The sequence below is a fragment of the Mustelus asterias genome, chromosome 13 (assembly GCF_964213995.1).
Source record: "Mustelus asterias chromosome 13, sMusAst1.hap1.1, whole genome shotgun sequence".
In the NCBI taxonomy this organism is placed as follows: domain Eukaryota; kingdom Metazoa; phylum Chordata; class Chondrichthyes; order Carcharhiniformes; family Triakidae; genus Mustelus; species Mustelus asterias.
This window is the reverse complement of record NC_135813.1, coordinates 75,418,130-75,445,631: the sequence shown is the minus strand read 5'-3', so window position 1 is coordinate 75,445,631 and position 27,502 is coordinate 75,418,130.

Here is a 27,502-nt window from a genome sequence, read left to right as displayed (position 1 = left end):
CTACCCTGTGATAATCCAAAGCTAAATTACTTTACTTGCTGTTATCTGTATACAGGATGTTGAAATTGAGTGGTACAAAGAAAATTACAGCACAGGAACAGGCCCTTTGGTCCTCCAAGCCTGCTCCGACCATGCTACCCAACTGAACTAAACCCCCTACCCTTCCGGGAACTATATCCCTCCATTCCCATCCTATTCCTGTATTTGTCAGGCTCCTGTGCTGATGCGTTACATATGAGCTGGTTCAAGGAATTAGGGTTACATTTTTATAATCAGCAGTACAGCCTCCCACCTACAGCCCTGTTGCTGTGCTGGGTCAAAGCGTATGGGGAGAGTGTGGGAGCATGGTGTTGAGATAGAGATCAGCCGCGATCATATTAAATGACGCAGCAGGTTTGAAGGGCTGAATGGCCTATCCCTGCCGCATTTTCTACATTACGAAAATGAAAACCAGACCTGTGCACCATTCAAAAGATGTGCGGGTTAGGTTGATTGGCCATGTTAAATTGTCCCTTAGTGTCAGGCAGATTAGCAGGGTAAATATGTGGGGTTATGGGGATAGGGCCTGGATGGGATTGTTGTAGGTACAGACTCGATGGGCCCAATGGCCTCCTTCTGCAGTGTAGGGATTCTATGATTTTATTCCAATAGAAACTAGTCCCACACACAAAGCAACAGGTGGAATTCTCCCATCCCGTCGCAGCTTGTAGTGGGCAGGAGCTGAGACTCTAGCGGGAGGGAGCCAAAAAGTCAGAAAACCGCTGGTGTAAAATCATGTTGCAATTCTCCCAATGGCGGGTTAGTCTTCCCGCTGGCTAGTGGCGCCATTTGCATTTCATGAATGCCCATTAAACAACCCGTCTGCTGGCATTCTGTCAGGCCTTTCAATCTTGCATCATGCCAGCGGGAAATTAAACCAATCTAAAACCCGATTACTGAAGAATGACGTGTACAAGATGGTCCTCAGTTCACAAGAGACTTCTGGGTGAGTGCAACAAAGCCCTTCTGCTGCAGTGTTGCGCTGCTCATGATGTGCTGTACAACACTCTGTCGGGGCACACAAGTTCCTGCCTCCATCTCCATGCTGAGCTGGACTTCATGTTACAGCACCATGCTGCAGGATCCATGGACCCTCCTGTGTCACCGAGGCAGATCAGTACTGCCCCTGGAGCTTTGGAGCAGAGGGGTCTCCTTCCCCCTGGTGCCACACACTAGTGTCCACCTGGACAGGACAGTGCTGTGTGACTCATGCAGCCAATGTGACAAAAGTCCAAAGTTAGACTGAGGGTAGAATGCGAGATGAGGGTGGGGGTAAGGGGGCTGTGGCTTGACGAAGATGGGGGGGCCAATGTAGAAGGACGGTACAAGGGGCAGAAAGGTGAGGGTTCACGATGGCAGGCAGTGGGACAAGGAGGTGAATGAAGAGGATGAACAATGGAAGGCAGAGGGAAAACTGAGGGAAGGGAGCCAGGATCCCAACAAGGCAGCCTGAAAATCTCACAAACAAGGATTTTAAAGGGATACCATACTGTTTACTGGAAGGGGCTGCATGAAGACTCCAGATGTGATGGTAGGGGTCCAAGTGAGGCGTGGGCTCAGGGGGAGGGTGGTTGAATCGAGGAACAGGCTTTTCCTTCATGCTGCTAACCTTTTCCCTCTGAGCTGCTGACATCCTGCACAATCTGGTGAAGACAGGAGGGGGGCTGGAGAGAGTGATATGAGTGCGCGGGACTGGTATTTAAACATGGCGTCGGGTCCTTCGAGCCTGTCAGCTGACGGCTATCAGGCATACCAGCTGCTGGCTGGTGGTTCAGCGAGGAACTCTCCTGTGCATAATTGATGAAGTTCCCAGTCTGGTGCAGGATCTCATCCTTCTGGCTGGTGGAAAAGGAGCTGGAGGAGTTGCTCGCTTAGTCTCAAAAATTGAGGATTCTGCCCAAAGTATTAAAAAATTCAAGAATCACAATATTTACAATTAAATGAAAAATGGAACATCGATGAATTTGACATATGTTGATTTAATACATATATCTGGACTGAGTATAGCTTCCTCTTTTAGGAAAAAAGGATGGGATTGTCCAGCCGTATTTGCTCCAAAACTGGAAATTCCTGCCCGAGGTCAATGGACCGTTGCATGGTCCATGTCCCGCCCACTACAATTCCCACGGAGGGCGGGAAGGGAAGATTCCATACAAGATGTTCAATAATGCCTTTTTGTAATGACTTTAATCAAGCAATTGAGGTGGGCCTGTTAGAAGATGAACTCCTGGATTATGGGCCAAATGGATGGGCCACTCATGGAGCTCCTTGCTTTGTACTTAACCAGGCGCGTCAGTTCCTCTGGGACTCCTAGTGTAGGCTGCTAACTGAAAGCACTCTGTGTGCTGTTGTCAGACTTGTAAATAAAGGAATTTTGCTGAAGGGACTTCTGCCTCCAAGGATTTATTACACTTTGTGTTTTAAATTTTGATCATTGGTTGTGACAAAGATTAAACATTTTTGTCTAAGATTTGAGCTTGATTCGGGCTTCATTAATTCCGTCAAGGTACACAAAGAGTTAAAAATAAGCTTCAATGAGAGAAAATCTAACCCGGCTTAACTCAGTACAATTATCCAATGCAATTGGTCAATTTGTTTGAGACAGGGCTGAAGAGCCCAAACCATTCAATTCAAATTCAGGGCAATTTATGCAATTTGTTCAGATATCAACTTGATTGACAGCAATTTTTAAATGAACGGACAGTTACTTAAATATACTTTAAATCTGTCAGTTCTGGAAGGTTTATTTCAGCCTGTGTTTCACAAATTGGAGAGTCAGTTTGAAAACTTTGAGAAGGAATAGTCAGGCCAGATAGTTTATATAGCGAGAAGAGGAAAAGATTCATTGCATCATTATTCAGCATAGTAACTATGAAGCTTAATGGCCACTGTAAAATTGCCATTATTTATTTGATTTTCAAATCCCTCCATTTTTTCACTCCTCCCTAAGGTGCACCAGCCCTATAACCCACCATGATCTCGTCACCCCTCCAGTTTTGGCCTCTTGCATTCCTAATTTTCATCAGCAGGGGCAGGCGGTGGTGTAGCGGTACTGTCGCTGGACTAGTGAATCAGGGTAATACTCTGGGGACCTGGGTTCGAATCCCACCAAGGCAGATGGTGAAATTTGAATTCAATAAAAAATTTGGAATTGAAAGCCTAATGACGACCATGAAACCATCATCGTAAAAACCCATCTGGTTCACGAATGTCCTTTAGGGAAGGAAATCTGCCGTCCTTACCTGGTTTGGCCGACATGTGACTCCAGAGTCACAGCAACTCTTAAATGTCCTCAGGGATGGGCAATAAATGCTGGCCCAGCCAGCGACGCCCACGTCCCATGAATTAATTTGAAAAATCACTCTGCTATTGACTGCTACTTGTTCAGCTGCCAGGGCTCTCCACTCTGGGTTATAATTTTACACTCTCCCACTCAACGGGTCCTGAGGTGGGGGATGGGGTAACGTGTAAGTGCATGGATGGGATTCCCTCTGGGTTCCTGCCCACCCTCCCCCCCCCCCCCCCCCGCCCCCTGTTAGCGATTTTATGCTGGGGCAAGCAGGTCTCAGATGGGAAGACCATTCTTGTCCCATTTAAGGCCCTTTAAGTGGCCTCTAAATGATCGTTTAAGGGCCGTTTCCCACCCCGCCACAATATTTAGGTTGACAGGCGGACGATAGCTCAGGGAAGGAAATGTGAAAATAAGGATGGCTTGGGCGGCACAGTGGTTGGCACTGCTGCCTCATAGCACCAAGGATACGGGTTCAATTCCAGCCTTGGGTCACTGTCTGTGTGGAGTTTGTACATTCTCCCCATGTCTGTGTGGGTTTCCTCTGGGCACTCCGGTTTCCTCCCACAGTCCAAAGATGCGCAGATTAGTTGGATTGTTAAATCAGGCATGTTACGGGGATAGGGCAGGGGGAGTGGGCCTGGGTAAGCTGTTCTTTTGGAGAGTCGATCCAGATGGCCCCAGATGGGCCAAATGGCCTCTTTCAGCTCTGTAGGGATTCTATAGATATCGTGTGGGAAGGGTGGGGGCGCATCACCATCAGAAGCCCTCTTCTGACCGGGGGCATCCTCTACTTAAGGCCTGGTGACCTCTGGACCTTTGTATTCCCTGAGATTCCAATCACCCTTCCTTACCATCTCCCCCTTCCCCTGCAGCCCAGGCCTTCTGTACCTACCCCACCCTGGGACCTTTGCCACTTACTTTATCCTCTATTTCCCGGGACTCAGTGCCAAGGAGCTCCCTGCAGTGCCTCTTCTGGCCACCGCAGGGCTGGAGAGCTGCTGGCCAATCTGATTAGCCTGCAGCTCTCCAGGGTGGGACTCACTCCTGAGTCAGGAGTGGAAGTCCTGCCTTACTCCAATCAATGCTCATTAGAGCTTAATACTCCATCAGGGCTGCCTGATCTTCCCCCATCATCCTGAAAATTCAGGCCCTGGAATTCCCTCCCTAAACATCTGCACCTCCATACTACTCCCTCCCTCTTTAAGGAGTTACTTAAAACCTGAAATTTGCTGAAATCCCTGGTTCTTTGTAGTTTTGACGTTTACTCTCCTCCCCCTTTAGCTGCACACTGTGATCACCCAACAACTGATAAAAAATTATCCTCGTTGCCAGTGTAATAACTTCGAAGGCGACTCAATGTGGCTTCAAGTTATAAAGGGTTTCTTATATATATGTACAAGTGATGTACAACAGAACTGCAATACACTCCATCCCTCTTCTCCTCCCTTCTTCCAACTAAGGTTCCTCCCCAACCTGGGATGTGTGTCCTTGCACCTGATTGGCTCAGCTTCCAGCGCTGCCTCTCCATAGTGGCCCTCGACGATCGTCCCCTTAAAGGGACCACGCTGCCACACTTAACATGTACCGGCCTTCTAAGAGCTATTGGAAAAGTCATTAGAAAATTCCATCAGTCTGAAGTAGAAGATCTGGACGATTTATAGATAAGAATTGGGTGTTAGGCCAATTCTTTTGTTAAAAGAAAACGTGAAAACCTTTGAGAGCAGCCGCTTCTCTATTTAAGAACCACTCCAGTAATCTTTAGCCTGTGATGACACCAGACTCCAGTTGAAAGCAAATGTTGCAGTTGAGCGACTAAGCTTAATTGAATATAATGGAAACAAAAGTCAGGCAGTGATGGACGTTTACTCCATTACTTCCACTGCTGAATGTTTGAAACAAGCCCTCCAGTCTATCTCATTGATACAAAATTCATTTGTAAATTTTACCTCAGCAGGTTTTTGAATTTCTTTCCTTTGTTTTTTTTATACAATTAATAAATTGTAATCAGTGAGAAAAAAGATCAAAAATTTCAACGAAGGATCTTGAGCGAGCTATTGGTGAAAGGGTAACACACTGAGTAGGTTTGCACAGTCGAAGGCTGAAGAGTTTACATAGGTGGTTCCCATTATAATTGTGGACGTAAAAATTTACCACGGGAGCCTTCTACATTCAAGTGTGGCAAAAGGACTGATGACAGAAGTAAAGTTTTGTAGGTAGGTAGCGCCTGTGGACGTAGATTTTTATTAAGACATATATGTGTGTTCATTTGAACTTAACGTTCTAACTCGGGCATCAAAATATCAGAAGATGTAAAGCACTGTAGGTGAAAATACAGCAAACAACCAAATTTGGCATAAGGGCAGGGTGAAATGAAAAGCATTATGTGTTGTTTAAGTGCTGTACTCTGAGTGACAACTGAGTTTTGGTGGCAGTTACTGTGCATCCGTGTATCAATTTATTGTTGATCAGGGAAAATGTACTTAAAGATTTGTAAGGATAATTTTGAGTTGCGCTTCTGTCACTTAGTATTCCAGTGAGTTTTGTTTTCCTTATCGAAACTCGTCGGACTCACTCATTGAATATAAACCTTAAAGATATTATTTCTAACTTCCTCAATGATTGGTTTTCAATGCAGTACAATACATCACAAATACCACTAATACCAATAATCTTCATGACAGCTCCCTACTCTGTACAATTTTGATACACAAGGAATGAATACGCAGTATTCATGAGTTCAATTTCACAAGAAAGAGCTGAAATATGAGGCAGTCTGTTTAAGAGTATTAAATGTATTGATATTCTGTCAGCTCTCTGGGTCTGTGGTAAGGACTGGCTTGGTGCTATTGGAGTCTATTGCTTGTTTGTATAAATGAATCTCCCAGTCTTTTCAAATGAATCATCTCCATCTGACAATATTGAAGGACTTCTTGAAAGAGTCATAATAATTTTTAGCTAACGAAATTTGTAAAAAGTCAAAGTACATTGATAAGGTAACACATTTTTCCAGTGTTCTCATCTTCTTCCCTGAGACTGCTTGAGTGGCTCTTCTGTAGGTTCTTGTGGTATCTCACTGTGACCATCACTCTTCATCTAGAAGCTCCAAAAGTGAGTGGTGGCAAACCATTTGCCTGTGGCATGCAACACATTTAGGTCTTGGCCAATTTGGCATTCCATGTCACCTATCCTCACTTCCTAGTGGCTGTCACCAGCTGATTATTCCCCTCCCTAACCTAATTGCTAAGATCAACTTGTTCAACGTGAACCAGGATCTGAACCTGGTTGGTGTGAAATGATGATCAGTGGCGCTTGAGCTACAGGGGATGTTTGGTGTCCAAAATAGCATCCTTGGTGCATGCACCTATTTTCAGTATGGATCTGGCAAGATAGCTCCTCCCCACTAAATTGGGCCAGGGTGTGGAGAACAGCTATCAGAATTTGACTTGATTTGAATGGATTTATTATTGTCACATGTATTAGTATACAGTGAAAAGTATTGTTTCTTGCGTACTATATAGACAAAGAATACCATTCATAGAGAAGGAAAGGAGAGAGTGCCGAATGCAGTGTTACAGTCATAGCTAGGGTGCAGAGAAAGATCGACTTAATATATGGTAGGTCCATTCAAAAGTCTGATGGCACAGGGAAGAAGCTCTTCTTGAGTCGGTTGGTACGTGACCTGAGACTTTTGTATCTTTTTCCCGATGGAAGAAGGTGGTAGAGAGTATGTCCAGAGTGCATGGGGCCCTTGATTATGCTGGCTGCTTTTCCGGGGTAGCAGGAAGTGAAGACAGAATCAATGGGTGGGAGGCTGGTTTGCGTGATGACCTGGGCTTTGTTCACGCACCTTTGTAGTTCCTTGCAGTCTTGGACAGAACAAGAGCCATACAAAGCTGTGATGCAACTAGAAAGGATGCCTTCTATGGTGCATCTGTAAAAGTTGGTCAGAGCCGTAGCGGACATGCCAAATTTGGTTAGCCTGTTGAGAACGCAGAGGCATTGGTGGGCTTTCTTAACTATAGCATCAGCGTGGAGGGACCAGGACACATTGTTGGTGATCTGGACACCTAGAAACCTGAAGCTTTCGACCATTTCCATTTCATCCCTGTTGATGTAGTCGTGCATGTCAGGGGGGGGGTCAATCAGGTTCATGCCCTCATTGGCGTGACATCGCCAGTGGGGGGCTGGGAATGATCTCATCCTGAGATCTCCCTGGCGCAAATCCCGTTATGGCCCTCTCGTGAGAGTTTCCAGCCATAACAGGATTTGTGTCCGAGTTGAACGGGCTTGGAAAATCCCAGTTGTGGAGGAGAGGCATCATGGATGCACTTATGGGCAGATGACTGCAAAATGCCTCAGACCTCACCTGTGGAGCCCTGGACCAGGCCTGTCATAGAGGTTGAGGGCTGCCTTGACCTTCATGGCCACAGGGAAGGGGTACCCTCCACCTCCTTGTTGCGCCAATTTTTAAAAATGTGGAACAGGGGCCGCACTGTCTCCCTGGTGAGCTGGAGTCTCCCACGGCACATGTTGTCCAACAGCTTCATGAAGGACACCTGGGTCCTGTAAACTTCGTTCTCCATCTTCATCTTCGAACCCCCTGTTCAGCTGATGCTGCCTCCGCCCCTGAGCCTGCCCTGTGGCCTCCTAGTCTCCGGGTGCTGAATCTCCCCTGGGTGCTGCTGCTCATTGCAGCTGGAGTCTGTGCTCCACCAGCGCTGTGGTAAGCAATATTACCAGCTCCCCTGACTCCATCCTGTGATCTCTCAGAACTCTGTGAGGGATGAGAAACAGAGAGAGGGAGAGAGACAGTCAGGTTGGCGTCACAGTTGCTTAACCTCAGTGCCTCCTCTCACCCATTGGCCTCCCAGTTCTGGAGGCAGACCTTATCCAGCAGCTCCCACTCACTCACATCTCAGGTACCCTTCTATCTTCATTGTATGACTGGCCCTGGACTGTGCCCTTGCCCAGTCGAAGCCACCTTTGGCCTTCCACCTCCTCCCTTATTCTCCACGTCACTGGGGGTTCTGACAGGAGGTTTATATAATTGCCCATTCCTCATGGGCAGGGTTGACTGGGTGGTGATGTCCATCTTGGGGGGCTAATGGATCCTCACTGGCAGGTACTGGGGTCCAGCACATCTGCAGAGACAGTCCCTCTCGATCCTGCGCAATCAAGCGTTTAGCCCTGAACCCTGAGGCAGCATCCCAGTCCTTGAATTTGAGACTGTGGCCGGCTGACATTGTGAAGTGTTAACTCTTGATGGCCAATTACTTTGAGCATGAATCTCTGAATGTTAGAGGGCACAATACTTTCTGCATCAGGGATGGGCAAGGCTAACAGGCCGCCATCTTCCTCAGACTGCATCACTCTCTGGTGCTAGGTGGAGTCAGTGGTTTGCACCTCATTCCTCCCTCTTGGAGGGCGTGGTGCCTGGTTTCTGTTTATTAAAAGCAGTAGTAATTCATGCCTGTTTGAGATCACACCAGGTGGGTGGGAAGATTCAATGAGGTCTGAAGATCTAACTTTAACCTCACTGAGTGTATAATAATGCATTCAAATTGATGCAGATCAGGTTTGAGCCCTTCCTGGGCATGAACCCAGTCATGTCATTGGGGAGGGAAGATTGCATTCTGAAATCTTGCTGGTTCAAATGCTGTTTTTGGCCTCTGGTGATATTTTGTGGCTATTATGGGATTTGCGTTTGTAGGGCTGCTCAATTCCGCTCAATGATGACCTCGCTTGACCCAAGACTGGAAAATCCCGCCCGAGGTCAGTGGATCTTCCCATTGCCCGCCCCTCTCCCACTTCGATTCCCGTGGCGGGCGGGACGATAGAATTCCGGCGAATGTGTGAAATCAAATGCAGGCAAATGGGGTTACCTTAGATGGGCATTTTGGTTGGCATGGACCAGTTTGGGCCGAAGGGCCTGTCTCTGTGCCGTGAATTCTATGATTCTATCTGCACCTTAGTAAGGAGGCCCTTACTGAAATCTTCCCCTTGCTGCAACCACACAATTATGGCCTCAGAGCAGGACAAGCACCACTTTGCCAGTGGACGGTGTGTGTGGCTTCTTCCAGTCTAGAACTGGAGGTATCTGCTTGCAACATCTTGCAGTTTGCTGTCTATTGCTGCATTAGGGACACTCTCTCTATTCACTGAGAGCTTGCCAGAGAGAAGCAGATGGAATAAAAAGCTGGCTTTGTTGGGGATTACAGACTTCCCCAAGCTGCAGGTTGCTGTCGATTGCACTCACACCGCTTTACCAATGATGAATGTCAACTTTACCCCATCCTGCAACTGAGGGGGAATTCCACTCCCTCAATGTCCAGCTGGTATGTGACAATAGGCGGAATATCATACAGTGCATTGCCGAGCATCCTGACCGCAGTCATGATGCTTTTATTCTGTGGCAGCGCGCTGTGCTAGTTGTATTTCAGTCACTGCAGCAAAATAGTATTAGGTCACTGGGTGACAAGAGCCATCCACTGACCACATGGCTGATGACTACAGCGCACAACCACTTGCAAAGCAGGTTGAGAGTGTGGGAACATCATCTGATTAGAATACCTTGACCACACTGCAACAGATATACAATGTTCTGACACTCCCACAATTAAAGGGTTTGAGGGATCTGACTTCCTCAAGGCTGGAATCTGCATGAGTACTTTTTTAAGACTTTCAAATGCTCCAAGGAATTCTGAGTCCCATTTCATAAGTGAATTGCCTTTACCAGGGTTATCCTGTAGATGGTGATACCAAGCGGCACGGCGGCACAATGATGAGAACTGCTACCTCACAGTGCCAAGGATCTGGGTTCGATTCCTGGCTTGGGTGACTGTGTGGAGTTTGCATGTTCTCCCTGTGTCTGTGTGGGTTTCCTCTGGGTGCTCCGGTTTCCTCCCACAGTTCAAAAATGTGCGGGCTAGGTGGATTGGCCATGCTAAATTGCCCTTTAGTGCCAGGAGGACTAGTTAGGGTAAATGTATAGGGTTATGGGGATAGGGCCTGGATGGGATTGTGGTCGGTACAGACTCGATGGGGTGAATGGCCTCCTTCTGCACTGTAGGATTCTATGAGGCTGCTATCTCAGTGAACTCCTCAATAAATTCTCTGCAACATCCTCCAATTCAGAGGAAAGACTGCAATGCTGTAACTGCATGTGACCTTGGGAGTTTTGGCAATAACTTGGTTGGATCTGAGGTTTCCCCTCCCTGTTGACTATCCTAAATGTTACAATTTTGGGCAGAAGCACATTTTCTTTTAGCATTGGTCTTAAACACAGCCTCTTCAAAGTGTTTCAGAACTTCCTCTCGAAGAAGGAAGTGTCCCTCCATTGACTGCAGCTACACATCATTAACATATTGGCTTATACCACCAGGGCATGAACATAACCACAATATGTCTGAAATGTCTGCCAATCACTGATGAACAAAGTAGGTAAGTTGTGAAATCTTTGGGCGAACATTTCCCCAATAACCTGTTATTTCCTAAATGTAACAGCAAATTTGTACTCTTTCCCTGGTTGCACTGCATTGATTCAGAATTTATTTGAGTTCTTTATGGTTGAATACACGGTAGCTGTGCCCTGTAACCTGGACATCATATCAGGAAGACTTGTGATTAATGCAGATGGGGTATACTTACTTAACTGGCAATAACAACAGACTTATGTTCACACAACACATCTTCAAGTTTTTAGGTGTCCACATCACCAACAGCCTGTCCTGGTTCCCCCCATGCGGACACTATAGTTAAGAAAGCCCACCAATGCCACTACTTTCTCAGAAGACTAAGGAAATTTGGCATGTCCGCGACAACTCTTACCAACTTCTACAGATGCACCATAGAAAGCATTCTTTCTGGTTGTATCACAGCTTGGTATGGCTCCTGCTCTGTCCAAGACCGCAAGAAACTACAAAGAGTCATGAATGAAGCCCAGCCCATCACTCAAACCAGCCCTCCATCCATTGACTCTGTCTGCACTTCCCGCTGCCTTGGAAAAGCAGCCAGCATAATCAAGGACCCCACAAACCCTGAACATACTTTCTTCCACTTTCTTCCATCGAGAAATAGATACAAAGGTCTGAGATCACGTACCAACCGACTCAAAAACAACTTCTTCCCTGCTGCCATCGGACTTTTGAATGGACCTACCTTGTATTAAGTTGATCTTTCTCTACACCCTAGCTATGACTATAACATTACATTCTCCACTCTCTCCTTTCTTTCTCTAAGGACGGTATGCTTTGTCTGTATAGTGCGCAAGAAACAATACTTTTCACTGTATACTAATATATGTGACAGTAATAAATCAAATCAAATCACATCTGTGAGAAATGTTATAGCTCATGGATTATAAGGGACAGTAGCAAAATGTATACAAAATTGGCTGAATAAGAGAAAGCAGAGAGCAATGGTCAATGGATATTTTTCAGGCTGGAGGAAGGTCTGTAATGGTGTTCCTCAAGAGTCGGTACTGGGACCCTTGCTTTTCCTGATATATAAGTAGTCTAGATATTGGTGTGCAGGGAACAGTTTCAAAGTTTGCAGATGACACAAAACTTGGAAGTGTTGTGAATTGTGAAGAGCACAGTGTAGAATTTCAAAAGGGCATAGACAAATTGGTGGAGTGGGCAGATAGGTGGCAGATTAAGTTCAATGCAGAGAAGTGTGCGGTGATGCATTTTGGTAGGAAGAACATGAGACAAAATAAGATAAGGGGGTAAAATTCTTAAAGTGGTGCAGGAACAGAGGCACCTGGGTGCATATATGCATAGATCATTGAAGGTGGCAGGACAGGTGGAGAGAGCAGTTATAAAGCATATAGTATTCTGGGCTTTATTGATAGGAAGAGTTTTAACAACACCAGGTTAAAGTCCAACAGGTTTATTTGGTAGCAAATACCATTAGCTTTCAGAGCGCTGCTCCTTCATCATTTATTGATAGGGGCATAGTGTACAAGGGCAAGGAGGTATTGCTGAGCTTACACAAGATACTAGTTAGACCTCAGCAGGAATATTGTGTGCGGTTCTGGTTGTCACAATATAGGAAGGATGTGAACACATTGGAGAGAGTACAGTTGAGGTTTAACAAGAATGGTTCCAGGGATGAGAAACTTCAGTTATGAGAATAGATTGGAGAGGTTGGGACTGTTCTCCTTGGAGCGAAGAAGGCTAAGAGGGGATTTGATAGAGATGTTCAAAATAAACAGGGGGCTGGACAAAGTAGATACAGAGAAACTGTTCCCACTAGTAAAAGGATCAAGAATGAGAGGGCACAGATCTAAGGTGATTTGCAAAATAAGGAAATGTGATGTGAGAAAAAGCATTTTTACACAACGAATGATTTGAGTGTGGAATTCACTGCCTGGAAGTGTGATGGAGGCAGGTTTAATTGAGGCACTCAAGAGGGCATTAGATGATTATTTGAATAGAAATAATATGCAGGGGTACAGGGAAAGGGCAGGGGAATGGCACTAAGCCATAATACTCATTTAGCGAGCCAGTGCAGACACAATGGGCCAAATGGCCTCCTTCCACGCTGTAGCAATTCTGTGATAATTTTCAAGAGCAACTAGGCTTCTTTATAGACTGTCTGGGAGCATTTTCCCAGGAGACACATTCCTTTAGTAAAAACCTTGGTAATTCAAATTTATTGTTGCCAATTTACAATCGGAAGGGAATGTTCATTCTCCCCTGAGATATCAGACTCCCCACTACCAGTAAATGTGCACAATGCTGGCTGGAAGGGAAATCTTTGTGGTGACAGGAAGCCCTAGCGACCACTAAAAAGTTTTTCAGCTGCCTCCTGCCAAGGCTGGATCATATAGTCTGATCTACTCACCATATTTAAGCTGACTTATCGCAGCTATGAAGGCCTGTCCCGAAGGATCCATCAGAAAAGAATTCATGGGCACAAGTCCCTAACCTAGGGGAGGCAATAGCCTAGTGGTATTATCGCTAGACTATTAATCCAGAAACTCAGCTAATGTTCTGGGGACCTGAATTCGAATCCTGCCACAGCAGATGGTGGAATTTGAATTCAATAAAAAAAATGTGGAATTAAGAATCTACTGATGACCATGAAACCATTGTCGGCAAAAACCCATCTGGTTTATTAATGTCCTTTAGGGAAGGAAATCTGCTGTCCTTACCCGGTCTGGCCTACATGTGACCTCAGAGCAACAGCAATGTGGTTGACTCTCACCTGCCCTCCAAGGGCAACTAGGGATGGGCAATAAATGCTGGCCAGCCAGTGACGCCCATGTCTCACGAATGAATAAAAAAAACTTGTTTATTACCCCATTTCCATTCTTTAGAGCTCCTGTACCTTAATATTTCCCACCACGCCATTGGGTAAAGTCCACCCGCAGCATGAGTAGACTTGTGAAGAGGCCACACACATCAGGCCAATGTATCTGAACAAAATCAAATTCCATTTTGAATGTCTGGGATTTGGTTATTTGTTGAGAGTATTTTAATTACATGCCGTGGTGCTGTCCATTTCCATTAGATTGTATTCGCTACATAATTCAAATTTGTTTTACTGACATTTTGCGGTTTTGAAGATTCTGTTTGTTTTTTCATAAACAGTAGAATGGCTTTGGCATGATTTGTACTCGACTGTTGCATATTGTAAGTGGGGCACGGGCCATTGAGTATACTCTAGTTATTTAGCTATCTTATCTTTGCATAATGTTTTAATGTAATGCTTCCAACATATATAATTCCCATGCTTACCACAGACCTACAAAATGTGTTTTCAATTATATGTTTATGATTTATTTGCACACTTTGCCTCTATGGAAATGATGGTCTTAGCATTCATTCCGCCCCAGAAAACCACCAACAGCAAACCCAACAGCTACAGCTGAACCAGTCCCAGGGAAGCTGACAGTTCAAATGCAGCCTTGAATATATACCTCATGACACATGAAGATAAGCAATTGCACTTGTAAATGCAGTGGGATGTGCACAGGTCATCATTTAACCTGTAGGTAAGGTATACCCGACAGTTGATTGACTATAACACAAGGCTGAAATCCTAAAGTGCATCAAAGTTCAATTTCGGCCTTTGGATCTCTCTCTGTGTGGAGTTTGCATGTTCTCCCCGTGTCTGTGTGGGTTTCCTCCGGGTGCTCCGGTTTCCTCCCACAGTCCAAAGATTGGCAGGTTATGTTGATTAGCCATGCTAAATTCTCCCTTAGTGTCAGGGGGATTAGTAGGGTAAATATGTGGAGTTACGGGGATAGGGCCTGGGTGGGATTGTTGTCAATGCTGGCTTGATGGGCCGAATGGCCTCCTTCTGCACTTTAGGGATTCAATGATCCTATGAAAGTACAGTTTGCAGCAGGGTTGAATTTAGATATTGGTAACAGGCAATACGTGAATGTAAAGTTTAACTTCTGGGGCACCTTGGATTATGCCATCCCTGAATGTTGATACTTTTGCCACAGCAGTGATATCACAACAGCATTATGAATTTCAGAAGAAACTGTATTTTAAAGTTGCCTTTGAAAACATTGAGCTGGTTTTAAAAAAGACAGAAACAAAATGGATTCTGATGGTCACATGGCTTCTCTTGTGGGCTTTAGCCTTACAACCCAGACATGGACCAAAACTTTCATCTTTCATGGACCAGACTATGTTTACCTCAAGAGATTCACAAGAGTTATTTGGAATTCATTGTGTCCTCATACAGACAATGACTCTTTATTTATTAGTGTCACAAGTAGGCTGACATTAACACTGCAATGAAGTTACTGTGAAAATCGCCCAGTTGCCACATTCCGGCGCCTGTTCGGGTACACCGAGGGAGAATTTAGCATGGCCAATGCACTTAACCAGCACACCTTTCAGACTGTGGGAGGAAACTAAGCACCCGGAGGAAACCCACCCTGACGTGGGGAGAATGTGCAAACTCCGCACAGACAGTGACTCAAGCTGGGAATCGAACCTGGGTCCCTGGTGCTGTGAGGCAGCAGTGCTAACCACTGTGCCACCGTGCCGCTCTAAGGTGGGATTCAGGACTGGGCGAACCAGTTTCCTTTTTTTTTGGAACATGATTCGGCATTGTCGAGACAGTGACCTATAAAAGGCAGATCCGTAGGGAACCATCTTGAATCATCTTCAGAGAAGCAGACAGGAGCTTTGATGCAGAGAGAGAGGGATAAGCACAGCCATCGAACCACTGTAATCAAACAGGCTAAAACAGGACCACTTCACAGTTCTTTGAAAGAACACACTTGATAGTATTTGCCTGTGAAAGCAACCTCTGGCAATTCGACAATGGAAGGCATCCACTCTGCAGAGACAACTCTACAACCTGAAGACATTCACTTCAGAACAATGGATAGACTGAACCGATCCAATTTTTATAAGTATTACTTCCTCTGTAACTAATCTGTGTGTGTGTATGTGTTAGTGACCGTCTTTTCAGAGATGAATTCCAGAGTAATAGTGTGATATAAACTACACTCTTCTCCATTTTAAGTAAATAGGCTTTTAAATTGAATTTATTCAAAATATTCTGAATATGAAAATCAAAATAGCTATATTTATTTCAATGAACTTTAAGAGGTAAAGTTAGAATGAATGGGATATGCCCTGCATTAAAATAGGACAGAGGAATGTTGATATAAAAGAATACACCTGCATTCACTCTTATCACCTATAGTAATTTCTGACCCTTTTGCTCTTTTGAAACTGTTGAAATTATTTACCTTCATCGGTAAAGGTCATTACGTATTCCAATCATTTTCACAAACGTTTACACAATTAGACACAGGGGGCATGATCTTACCGGCCATTTATGCCACACTCTTGCTGCAGCAAGGTTGGAGAATTTGGCACCCAGCCAAATTTCCGTTCCCTGCAGCGGGATGGGAAAATCCCGCTGCTGTGAACGGTGGTAACATTCCGGCCAGGGAGTTGACCTTCATGCTCTTAGCAGCCCTTGACTGATTGTGCCTAACCTAGGAGTAGGAAGCTAATATACAATTGACAGAACAAAAGGGGTCGGATTTTTGTGGAGAATGCTGGAACGGGCTAGATGGTGGGCAGGCTCAGAGAATCGAGTCAGGAGGTTTTTTTTTATTCATTCGTGGGACAAGGGTGTTTCTGGCTGGCCAGCATTTCTTGCTCATCCCTAGTTGCCCTTGAGAACGTGGTGGTGAGCTCGCTTCTAGAAACGCTGCAGTCCACGTGCTGTGGGTTGACTCACAGTGGCACAGTGGTTAGCACTACTGCCTCATAGTGCCAGGGACCTTGGTTCAATTCCCGGCTTGGGTCACAGCCTGTGCAGAGTCTGCACGTTCTCCCCATGTCTGCATGGGTTTCCTCCGGGTGCTCCGGTCTCCTCCTCATAGTCCAAAAGATGTACTGGTTAGGTGCATTGGCCGTGCTAAATTCTCCCTCAGTGTACCTGAACAGGCACCGGAGTGTGGCGACTTGGGGATTTTCACAGTAACTTCATTGCAGTGTTAACGTAAGCTTATTTGTGACACTAATAAATAAACATTTTAATAAACAATGCCATTTGGGAGGAAGTTCCAGGATTTTGACCCAGCGACTTCAAAGGAACGGCGATATATTTCCAAGTCAGGATGGTGAGTGGCTTGGAGGGGAACTTGCAGGTGATGGTGTTCCCATGTATCGTCTGCCCTGGTCCTTCTAGATGGAAGTGGTCATGGGTTTGGATAGTGGCAAAAAAACAAGTGCCACATTATGTTGTTGGTGGAAGGGCAAATTGGGACTTCATAAATATTTAGAATCGACGCCTTGCATGGAATTTAAATGTAATTCAATGGGATTGAAAGCAGCCCTCACCCTGATTAAATGAAACTGACGCAAGTCTCCCATGCCTTCAATAACCTGCCCACCGAATGCTGGCAACTGAAATGTGGCTTATGTGACTCACTTTCAAGAGTTCTTTTGACTTTAGGACAATATGTCACTGGGAGCTACATAGTCTTCAGAGCGTTTTGCTCTGTGTTCAAATTGGATAATCTGACACTCTGTGGAGGGTGGAGTCTGAGATAGGAAGTGCCTCAGCCAAAAATATTGGGTCCAAAAAATTAAAGGGGCAGCCCACACCCTAGGGACAGAGGAACCCCTCTTTAAGGTGGCATTACCTATCTGAGTCCCTACCCTACCCGAAAAGTTTAACATCATTTTTGCTTTCGGTGTATTCAATGATTTCAATTACAATTTGACATCAAAAGCTCTAATTTAGAATGGATTTGGCACCAAATTTGACAACACGCTCAAAGCTATTCAGTGCGCTCCGAGCTTTCAAATACCCTCAGCTATCTGTACTGAAAAATACAAGGTAATGAATCATTTCAATAATATCGGAATTTATTCAGATTTTCATTTTGTCCAAAAAAAATCATTTGCATATACAGGACATGTTTGAGAGCATCAGCTGATCCCCAACAGTTTTTCATTCATTTTCATATCAGGGTCTATAATTTCCACCCATCCTCCAGGTTTCAGCAGTTAAATTCTCCCCAACTCCAGGGTCTAAACTCTCCCAACCCCTCCTCCAAAACGGCTTCCAAAATCAGGTTCTGTACTCTTCCCTCTCCTTCTCCTGTATCTGCTCTCTTCCTCCAACCTCCCCTCTCTCCCCTCTCCCTCCAAACTCTCCCCACTCTCTCCAAACTCTCTTTTCTCCCTCCACATTCTCCCCTCTCCCTCCAAACTCTCCCCTCTCCGTCCAGACTCCAAACTCACCCTTATTCCAAACTCTCCCTCTCCCTGCAACTACCCCTTCCCTGCCAACTCCCCCTCTCCCTCCAAACTCTCCCCCTCTCTAACAACTCTCCCCTCTCCGTCCAAACTCCCCCCTCTCCCTCCAGCCTCCAAACTTTTCTCTTTATCCCAACCATATCCAAACTCTCCCCCTACCTCTTTCCCCAAGCTCTGGTCCTTGGGTCTTGGGACTTGCCAATCTTCTGGGCCTTGGGAACTCACCAACATCCCTCGACCATCGCCCCCCTCAAATCTCTCCCCATGGCCACAAAGCTCCCCCTTCCCAAGTTCCCCAAATCTTTCCTCATCACCATGGTTCTCACTGCTTCTGTGCCGACTTCAGATCAGCACTAAGGCTGGTTGGAAAACATAATTCCCGGTTTCCAGCTGGACAATGTAATAGAGATCTCTGGTTGGGGGGACGGGGGGGTGGGAGAAAGAGGGGAAGGAGTGGGAAGGAGGGGGAAAGAGGAGAGGCAACTGGGGAGGGGACGGGAAGGAGTGAAGAAGAAAAGAGGAGAAGGGAATAGACAGAATGGGAGGCATGGGAGAGGAGGAAAGACGGGTAGGGGAAAGAGGAGAGTGGGCCGGGGGAAGGGGCAGGGGGAGAGGGAAGATGGGATAGGAAAGGAAGATAGAGTGATAGAGGGGATGGGGTTAGAGGTGAGGAGGTGAGGAAATAAGGGAGGGGTGGGGAAGGAGAAAGGGGGAAAGGGAGAGGGGGGACAATGGGAGGTCAGGGGAAGAGAAGAGGGCGAAAAAGTCAAAAGGGCAGGGGAGGAGAGGTAGAAGATTAAAGTGGAGGAGGCAAGAGGGAAAGGGGTATAGGGAGAGGTGAAGGAGGAAAGGGGAGGGGCCAGGGGAAGGAGTGGGAAAGAAGGGAGGAGATTGGGAAATAAGGAGTTTGAAGTGGGGAATAGGGATGTGGTAGGAGGGAAAAGAGAGAGAGGAGAGAGAGAGAGAGGTTGGGTGGGGGGGTTGGTGAGTGATGTGCGACCCTACACAATGCATACATGATCAGCAAAATCTTGGTCCGGATTTTCCTCCCTGTCCATGGCATGTTTCCGCACCGCTTGTTGGTGGTGGGATCTTATGGTCTGGCCATCGCCAATGTGTTTTCTCATTGAATGCACCCTCCGCCGCTGGGAAACCCGCAGCAGGGGTGTGCTGTCGGTGGTACTGTAAGATCCCACCAGTATAAATGGCAACAGGTGCTGAGGCTGAATATATATATATATCCAATCATATTTCATTATGATTATTGGAGGATGGCCATTCATGGCAATGGTGTCAGTCGATGACTGCCATTTGACATCATAAATATGGTTCTGAGTGAAAACGGTAGGTAAATGGTTAGTTATCTATGAAAATGAAATAGAATGATAGCCAAATGATTGATTCTGAGAGCAAGTGACATTAAATCATGACAAAATGATTGCAGTTGAGAACAATTGATGTCAAATTATGTTAAAATGATTGTAATTAATTGCAGTTTATGTCAAACAAATGCTGTTGAATGCAAATGATAGGATAGTCTAGAAGGATTTTGGAGGACAATAGAATAGATCCTAAACATTCAGGCCTGGACCACAAGAGGAATGGGGATGTTACAGAAACCCATCATCTGTTGATTACCGTCAAGGTTTAAATAAACAGTGAAAGTGTTTGGAATTACTTGAATGATTGTTCTTTGAGATAGGAATGGGAAAAACATGTCAGGAACATAGTAAGGCCTGCGACTCTGTAAGACGTAAAGCATCTTGGACCTCACCTCTTGGGCCTTCCTTGACCCTCCTCTCTTGATGGTGGTTGGGGCCTAGGCCAAGCCCTTCCTGACACCGTCCAGCATGGTATTAGTACCCACTTTGTTTCACCACATTGCCACTTTTCCTGTGAAAAGTTCTTTCAGCTCCGTCTTATCAATATCACGAGGCTGATTCCCGACAAATAACAGATGATTGTCCGCGTATTGGATTGTGCGCGGTGTTAAAGTTTATTTCTTAGACACAAGTAGGCTTACATTAACACTGCAATGAAGTTACTGTGAAAATCCCCAAGTTGCCACACTCCGGTGCCTGTTCGGGTACATTGAGGATGAATTTAGCATGGCCAATGCACCTCACCAGCATGTCTTTCAGGAAACCGGAGCACCTGGAGGAAACACGCACAGACACGGGGAGAATCTGTAGACTCCGCACAGAAAATGACCCAAGCTGGGAATTGAACCAGAGACCCTGGCACTTTGAGCCAACAGTGCTAACTACTGTGCCACCATGTTTCTGTATCCCCTGGTTTGTTTTCACTGTGACTTGGCTTGGGGCCCCATGGTGCCGCAATCTGCAGTTTCCTAATTTGATCATCACAGGGCCTTGGGGGTGGAATCTGTTTGTCTTGTTTTGTCTCTTCTCAGGGCTGTAGTGCTGGGGCATTAACAACACGTTAATGCTGTCCAATGGTGGGGACATGCCGCTAGCAGACTAATTTTTTTGTTTGTTAGTGAAGGCAGGAGAAGTCCTGGAATCCTCAGCCGGAATGGTTGTTGGATCGGCAGGTGTGGGGGATGAAGATTTTACCACAGGTTCCTCAGCAACCTCCTTTTCCAATACAGGCTCAGACTTTACTGCCCCCACAGGTGGCTCAGGTTCTGGTTCTGAATGTTGTCTTCTAAGTATTCTATGTTCCATCTGGACTTTAATGCTCCCTCGATAGTGAGGGAATGGGAACCCTGAGACTGGGGGTGAACCAGACACACGCGTATGAACCAGCCACATGTGTGTGTACACACACGCGCACACTCACATGCACACATGCACATGCACACACAAAAACCTTAGGCATGCACACACGCACGCACACACGTGCACACACACACACACACGTGCGCACACACATGTGCGAGCACACGCACACACGCACTTTTGAATGGTCTTTTTATTAACTGCTACATAGAACATAGAACATAGAACAGTACAGCACAGAACAGGCCCTTCGGCCCACGATGTTGTGCCGAGCTTTGTCTGAAACCCAGATCAAGCTATTTCCTGCCTATCATCCCGAAGTACTCCATGTGCCTATCCAATAGCTTCTTAAATGTTCCTAAAGTTTCTGACTCCACTATCCCTGCAGGCAGTCCATTCCACACCCCAACCACTCTCTGAGTAAAAAACCTACCTCGGACATCCTTCCTATATCTCCCACCATGAACCCTATAGCTATGCCCCCTAGTTACCGCTCCATTCACCCGAGGAAATAGTCTTTGAACGTTCACTCTATCTATCCCCCTCATCATCTTATAAACCTCTATCAAGTCTCCTCTCAACCTCCTCCGCTCCAAAGAGAAAAGCCCAAGTTCCCTCAACCTTTCCTCATAAGACCTACCCTCCAAACCAGGCAGCATCCTGGTAAATCTCCTTTGCACTCTTTCCAGTGTCTCCACATCCTTCTTGTAGTGAGGTGACCAGAACTGCACACAATATTCCAAATGTGGTCTCACCAAGGTCCTGTACAGTTGCAGCATAACCCCACGGCTCTTAAACTCAAACCCCCTGTTAATGAACGCCAACACACTATAGGCCTTCTTCACGGCTCTATGCACTTGAGTGGCAACCTTCAGAGATCTATGGATATGAACCCCAAGATCTCTCTGTTCCTCCACATTCTTCAGAACCCTACCTTTGACCCTGTAATCCACATTTAAATTTGTCCTACCAAAATGAATCACCTCGCATTTGTCAGGGTTAAACTCCATTTGCTATTTTTCAGCCCAGCTCTGCATCCTATCTATATCTCTTTGCAGCCTACAACAGCCCTCGACCTCATCCACTACTCCACCAATCTTGGTGTCATCAGCAAATTTACTGATCCACCCTTCAGCCCCCTCCTCCAAGTCATTTATAAAAATTACAAATAGCAGAGGACCAAGCATTGATCCCTGTGGCACTCTGCTGGTAACTGGTTTCCAGTCCAAAAATTTTACATCCACCACCACCCTCTGTCTTCTGTTAGATAGCCAGTTACGTATCCAATCGGCCAAACTTCCCTCTATCCCATACATCCTTACTTTCTTCATAAGCCGACCGTGGGGGACTTTATCAAACGCCTTACTAAAATCCATGTATATGACATCAACTGCACTACCTTCATTTACACACTTAGTTACCTCCTCAAAAAATTCTATCAAATTTGTGAGGCAAGACTTGCCCTTCACAAATCCGTGCTGACTATCCCGCATTAAGCTGCATCTTTCTAAATGGCCGTAAATCCTATCCCTAAGGACCTTTTCCATCAACTTACTGACGACCGAAGTAAGAGTAACCGACCTATAATTACCAGGGTCATTTCTATTCCCTTTCTTAAACAGAGGAACCACATTCGCCACTCTCCAGTCCTCTGGCACCACCCCCGTGGACAGTGAGGACGCAAAGATCAAAGCCAGAGGCTCTGCTATCTCATCCCTTGCCTCCCAAAGAATCCTAGGATACAATTCATCAGGCCCAGGGGACTTATCAACTTTCAGTTTATTCAAAATTGCTAGTACATCTTCCCTCCGAACATCTACTTCCTCCAGCCTATCAGCCTGTGACACCCTCTCTTCCTCAAAAACATGGCCCCTCTCCTTGGTGAACACCGAAGAAAAGTATTCATTCATCACCTCTCCTATCTCTTCTGACTCCATGCACAAATTCCCACTGCCGTCCTTGACCGGCCCCAGCCTCACCCTGGTCATTCTTTTATTCCTCACATAAGAGTAAAAAGCCTTGGGGTTTTCCTTGATCCGACCCGCCAAGGACTTCTCATGCCCCCTCCTAGCTCTCCTAAGCCCCTTTTTCAGCTCATTTCTTGCTAACTTGTAACCCTCCATTGAGCCAACTGAACCTTGTTTTCTCAACCTAACATACGCTTCCTTCTTCCTCTTGACAAGACATTCCACCTCTTTTGTGAACCATGGTTCCCTCACTCGGCCATTTCCTCTCTGCCTGGCAGGGACATACCTATCAAGGACACGCAGTATTTGTTCCTTGAAAAGGTTCCACTTATCATTAGTGCCTTTGCCTGACAATTTTTGTTCCCATCCTATGCTTCCTAATTCCCGCCTGATTGCATCATAATTACCTCTCCCCCAATTGTAAACTATGCCCTGCCGTATGGCCCTCTCCCTCTCCATTGCAATAACAAAAGACACCGAATTGTGGTCACTATCTCCAAAGTGCTCTCCCACAACCAAATCCAACACTTGGCCCGGTTCATTTGCCATTACCAAATCCAATGTGGCCCCACCTCTTGTCGGCTTATCCACATATTGTGTCAGGAACCCCTCCTGCACACACTGCACAAAAACTGCCCCATCCGAACTATTCGACCTATAAAGGTTCCAATCAATATTTGGAAGGTTAAAGTCCCCCATGACAACTACCCTGTGACCTCCACACCTATCCATAATCTGCTTAGCGATTTCTTGCTCCACATCTCTATTACTATTTGGGGGCCTATAGTAAACTCCTAACAACGTGACCGCTCCTTTCCTATTCCTAACCTCAGCCCATATTACCTCTGTAGGCAGATCTCCTTCGAAATGCCTTTCTGCAGCCGTTACACTCTCCTTGATTAACAGTGCCACTCCTCCACCTCTTTTACCAGCTACCCTACACTTACTGAAATATCTGTACCCCGGAACTTCCAACAACCATTCCTGTCCTTGTTCTACCCATGTCTCCGTAATAGCCACAACATCATAGTCCCAAGTGCCAATCCACGCCCCAAGTTCACCTACCTTATTTCGGATGCTCCTTGCATTGAAGTAGACACACTTCAACCCACCTTCTTGTCTGCTGGTACCCACCTTTGACCATGATACCCGTCCCAGTACCTCACTACACTCACTGACCTCCGGACTACAACTCCTTTTCCCATCCCCCTGACAAATTAGTTTAAACCCCCCCCGAAGAGCCGTAGCAAATTTCCCTCCCAGGATATTGGTGCCCCTCTGGTTCAGGTGCACCCCGTCCTGTTGGTACAGGTCCCACCTTCCCCAGAAAGTGTTCCAATTATCCACAAAGCTGAAACCCTCCCTCCTACACCATCCCTGCATCCATTTGTTTAACTGCACTCTCTCCCTGTTCCTCAACTCGCTATCCCGTGGCACCGGCAACATACCAGAGATGACAACCTGTTTTGTCCTGGCTCTCAGCTTCCACCCAAGCTATATCTTTATAAATTCAGTTTATCGCTTTGACATTGATTTCTTTTGGCTCAGCAAGGTGTACATGTTTTCTTCATACCTTAATTTTCTTTTGGAAATTGAAGTTTAATGTTGGGCCAAACCAGATCTTGGACAGCTGCTGCTGGGCTTCTTGCTGAAGGGAAACTAGAATTTCACAAGAGTCTGATTGCTGGTTGGAGGGGCTGGTGAAATGGATTATTTCTGCTCCTGTAGAAACGGGAGGTGTTGGAAATGCTCAGCACATCTGGCAGCATCTATATGGAGAGAAACAGGGGCCAGTGACCCTTCGTCAGGACTTGTACAGATCGTGGACCTGAAGCACTAACTCTGTTTCTCTCTCCACACATGCTGCCTGGTCTGTTGAGGATTTCCAACCTGTTTTGTTTATACTTCAGATTTATAGCATCTCTGTACGAGGCTCTCCTATTATATGCTCCACGTGGCACAGTGGTTAGCACTGCTGCCTCACAGCGCCAGGGACCCAGGTTCGATTCCCGGCTTGGGTCACTGTCTGTGCAGAGTCTGCACGTTCTCCCCGTGTCAGTGTGTGTTTCCTCTGGTTTCCTCCCACAGTCTGAAAGACGTGCTGGTTAGGTGCATTGGCCATGCTAAATTCTCCCTCAATGTATCCGAACAGGTGCCAAAGTGTGGCGACTAGGGGATTTTCACAGTAACTTCATTGCAGCATTAATGTAAGCCTACATGTGACACTAATAAATGCCCGGTGGCACAGTGGTTAGCACTGCTGCCTCACAGTGCCAGGGACCCGGGTTCGATTCCCAGCTTGCGCCACTGTCTGTGTGGAGTTTGCACGTTCTCCCCGTGTCTGCGTGGGTTTACTCTGGGTGCTCTGGTTTCTTCCCACAATCTGAAAGACGTGCTGGTTAGGTGCATTGACCTGAACAGGCACCGGAGTGTGGCGACCAGGGGAATTTCACAGTACCTTCACTGCCTTCCTTGTGACTAATAAATAAACCTCAAAGAAATTCACGCTGGACATCTATAAATGTGGCTTGTTTCAATTTATAATGGGAAATATTTATTACTCAATGCAAAATGCAATTTTCTGTTAGCAATGTCCATTTGTGTGGATAGAAATAGCACATTTTTGCAGGAGTATTTGTTGGTGGAAATCTATTGCAACATTTTTAAACTTGCAAGTGGGAGCAGGACTCATGCAGAATAATTGTCAGCTTCGATTCTGTGCTAATTCTCACTTGTGGATCTTGACTTAGATAAGGTGGATCTGTCCGTTTGGATGTCAACTCCCATGCTGCTAATCATTCAGATTATGTAATTTTTATCTCACGTGGTGAATTAATCTAATGAAAGAAATGTACATGAATAAATGAAAGGATTGAAGAAATACCGATAATTTTGATAAAAATGAAGACTAATTCCTAGGTGTTCCCAGGTTTTTACTTATTGGAGCACTGGCCCTTTTCCAATCTGATCTCAGCTTAATGTATGAATATTCCAGAATGAAATTCAGAAAATGTATATTCTAATGGTGCAGCAAAATTTGCTTCACTGAGCGATGCTAAACAAACCTGCCAAACGGATCTTACGCACGAGGATGAAATCAGAAAACCAAGAGTTCTGCTTTGAGAAGGAGCATAAAGAAAATCATGGCACTCAGTCGACGGAATAACTCCTCAGAGGCTGGTGTCCCTTCACCAGGTTCCCTTTATTTACAAACTTATCTTGACTCCTAAGAGTGCTTCAGTACAAAGTCAGTATCTGGAGTGTCAGTAGACCTCACACCAATCATTACATATACAGGTGAGATTCCCTGATTGGGCAGGCAATCATTACCTCAATCAGGGAGCTCATACTCCAAGAGGCCAACCTCATGGGCCTCGGTGAGGTCACTACAGTCTACCTTCTGTCTTCATTTCGGCAGAATTAGTGGATGGAATTTAATGCCCTCACTGAGATGAGTTTGGTAGCAGAGAGGGCATTTAGTCTGGCTGTTAGAGACCCAACCGCCTTCCCACCTCTGCACTAATTAAATCCGTGGCAGGAAGACTATGGGCGGCCTTCCTGCCCTCAATCGAGAATGCTAATTGTGAAATTAATGTCCACTTAAGGACCTCATCCCACCATCACTGCCATGCACTTTGCAGTGGGCAGGGGACTCACCGTGGGGGAAGCCAGAAAAGCTTCCGGGAGGCACAGTCCCTTGTTATCAGGCACCAAGTGTCTGAACGAGATCCCGACATCCCTTCTCTTGCCTTCAACCCCCATCTCACCACCCATCCACCCATCCCACCATCACTGACCTGTGGCGCGGATCCCACAGCAATCTTGGACCTCAGGTGGGTGCCCTACTGGCAGCAGCCACCATCACCCCGGTGGTGCTACTGAGCAATGCACAGCCGCCATCCTCTGGCTGGCAGCTGTTGGCAGAGATGGCATTTCCATGCCTGGTGCCCTTTAACCCTTGAAAGGCCCACCCTTCCCAGGTAAGTGCTCTATTGACATTTAATCAGTCAGGCTTTCCCAAGAGGGGGCGATATGGGACTCTTGCTGGCTCTCCAGCTGGCTGGTGAGAACTCCATAACCCACATTCAATTCTGCTCAATGCTTTTGGTGACTTCTCTCTGTCCTACACTTGACTACCTTTAATTCTATTAATATCTATCAATAGATATTGGACCATGGTTTTGCACAAATGCAAACATAATATGTCTTCATTTTTTTTTGCTGTGTTCATCTTGTGAACTTTGCTTCATTTGACATAAGACAGCTTCTGGGTAGAGCCCTGTATTAATATTTCAGAATTAAATCTGGAAAGTGTGTATGCAGGCAGCATAACAATATTTTTGACTGGGATTTGCAAACAGGACTACCAGGCAGGTCTCATGTATGGATCCACATTTGTGGAATGTGTAAAATATGCATGTCAGTAATATAATGATAGATTTACTGAGGCACGCTAAACAGTAAGAATATGCTTGACAATTATTTGCCTGAATGATATGATCTCTTTCTTCCATCTATCCTCTGAAAAATGACAAAATATAGAAATTCTATTTTATAAATTACAACTCCCTTACCTACATGACATAATTCTGTTAATTAGATTTATTGAAATTGCATATTAGTTTAGATTTATCCAACTCTCACCTTCAGGAATTGCAGCAATGAGGGATAATTTTACTCAAACTTCATCATGCATATATGGGGAATGAA